This window comes from Lolium rigidum, chromosome 6, assembly GCF_022539505.1.
Source record: "Lolium rigidum isolate FL_2022 chromosome 6, APGP_CSIRO_Lrig_0.1, whole genome shotgun sequence".
Lineage (NCBI taxonomy): Eukaryota > Viridiplantae > Streptophyta > Magnoliopsida > Poales > Poaceae > Lolium > Lolium rigidum.
This window is the reverse complement of record NC_061513.1, coordinates 74,451,092-74,453,749: the sequence shown is the minus strand read 5'-3', so window position 1 is coordinate 74,453,749 and position 2,658 is coordinate 74,451,092.

The window sequence follows — 2,658 nt, the reverse complement described above, 5'->3', positions numbered from 1 at the left end:
TTCTAAGGATTCATCAATTGTCTAACCAACAAATCAACTACAACTGAACAATGTTGTGACTCGTGTTGAACAATTAACCAAACAATCGTGTGTCCGGTCCCAAGCTGAGCACAAGCTAAACCCAAACCTGCCTTGGATCTAGCGAGTATTTTGAACTGTTGCAAGGCAAAGTGTGAGCCCCCTTTGTTGGAACAAAAAAATTTTTTGGGGGTGTCTAATTTGCCATCGTTCCCAACGACGTCCCATTTATCCCTGGACATCTCTATTTGTTCGATTTTTCAAAACAAAATAGTACAACGAAATCCTCTATTAAATCCACAATTAAATATTGCAGTGCTTCAAATACTCCCTCCGTCCATAAAAAGATGTTGGATATTTGTCTAAATTTCGATGTATCTATACAATAAAAAGCGACATCCTTTTATAGACATATGTAGTACATATTTTAAATTTGAATTCTAGTTTGTATGTACTTATGCGTACACCAATGCAAAAGATACACAAGTTTTCCTATTTATATGCACACAACACATACATTTCCGTCTGCTATCCACTTAGTTTGGTCTAGCACGCCAACACTAACTAAATGCACAGGTTTTTATGTTCCATTCACATTAGCTAGTTCTGCCCCATTTTAATCTGAATCTGTTCGCATTAGCACTGAACTCAGATTGTGGCATAGGACTGAACTCGGCCTGCGCTAGCTGCCTAGCTAATCGAAGCAGAGCTCATCGCTGTTTGACACCTCAACGCTGAACCGGGGCGAGACCACGGTTCAGATAGATAGGAGCAGCTATGCGCGAGCAGCAGCCTGGAGTGACAACGCAGCTTCACATGGCTCAATGGCTGTATGAACTTGCACCGGCCGCCGCTGCCCAGAGACTGCTTTTACCAACATGTTCTGCCGCAACATTCATAGACTTGGAAGTTACAAATTGGGAGGCACGATAGTTGCCTCACACGCATCGCCGGATGACCGAGGAGAATAATCGCCTCTAGATGGGTCTGAGTCTAGAGATTAATTCGGCATTTCCTGTTGGTTTTCTCCACATGAACAGGCTCTCTGATTCTCTGGCGTATGTACATAGGTGACGCCTACTCGATTAGAAAAATCGCCAGAACAACAAGATGGGGCGGAATCGAGTCGGCTCCACCCCATTCTCCTCCGGCCGCCCCACGCAACACGCGCCACACAAAGTGCGTCGCCCTCGCGCCTCCCTCCAGCCGCGGACCATCTCCATGGGTGCCTCCTTCGTTCCCCTTGACGCGCGCGCCCGTCCAGTGACCCAGCTGCGCCGCCATCACCGGCCTCCGCCCCTGCCTACGCGCGCCCTCGATGCGAGGGAGCTCGCCCTCCTTGTTGGAAACTGCTGCACCTCGTGCGCCCATCCGCCTCCAGGCCGGCCGCCACCTGAAACTCATCCCCTTGATTCACTACTTGTTCAGTCGGCGGCGGGAGCCGCGCGGCTCGAGCAGTTCGGCGCGCCTGCAGATGAGGAGGAGCAGAGGCAGATAATTCTTTTTTTGTCGAAGTAGGTTGGGTGAGAGAAACGTTCCAGGAGGGGAGGCAGGGCAGTGGGGGAGAACGATGACGGTGGCGCCGGCAGCGAGGGACCGAAGAGAGATCTGGGCTCTGGATGGATCTGGATCGTCACGGTGGGGAGGATGCAAAATAAACTGAAGCGGTACGGGGGCAATCTGCTGTATTATGGGATTTAGTGGGAGGGTAAAACGGACAAAAAAATATTGGACGAACGACCGAGGGAGAAACCCTTTTGCTTTTATTATTAGGTATAGATTAAAGATTGCTCCAAGATTTCAAAGCCTCTTACTAATCTTCTTCAAAAAGATGTACCTTTTGTTTTTGATGATGATTGTAAGGAAGCTTTTGAAACTCTAAAGAAAGCCTTAACAAGCTTGCTCCGTAGTTGAACCTCCGATTGGAATTTACCTTTTGAAATTATGTGTGATGCTAGTGATTTTCTTGTAGGCGCTGTTCTTGGACAGCGAGTAGATAAGAAATTGAATGTTATTCATTATGCTAGCAAAACTCTTGATGCTTGCTCAAAGAAATTATGCTACAACTAAAAAAGAATTATTAGGCGTAGTCTTTGCTTGTGACACGTTTAGATCCTATATTGTTGATTCAAAAGTTACGATTCGCCTCCGTCACTTTGCCGGAGAGAAGTCATCTCCCGGAGGTCTCTTCACTGGCCATGATCGCCTCCGGATCGATGTGAGTAGTTCACCCTGGACTATGGGTCCATAGCGGTAGCTAGATGGTTGTCTTCTCCTCATTGTGCTATCATGTTAGATCTTGTGAGCTGCCTATCATGATCAAGGTCATCTATTTGTAATCCTACATGTTGTGTTTGTTGGGATCAGATGAATATTGAATACTATGTCAAGTTGATTATCAATCTATCATATATGTTATTTATGTTCTTGCATGCTCTCGGGTGCTAGTAGAGGCTCTTGTGAGATTGATACTTGTGACCCCAAGAGGGAGTATTTATGCTCGATAGTGGGTTCATGCCTCCATTAAATACGGAACGAGTGACGAGAAAGTTCTAAGGTTGTGGATGTATTTGTTGCCACTAGGGATAAAACATTGATGCTTTGTCTAAGGATATTTGTGTTGATTACATTACGCACCAT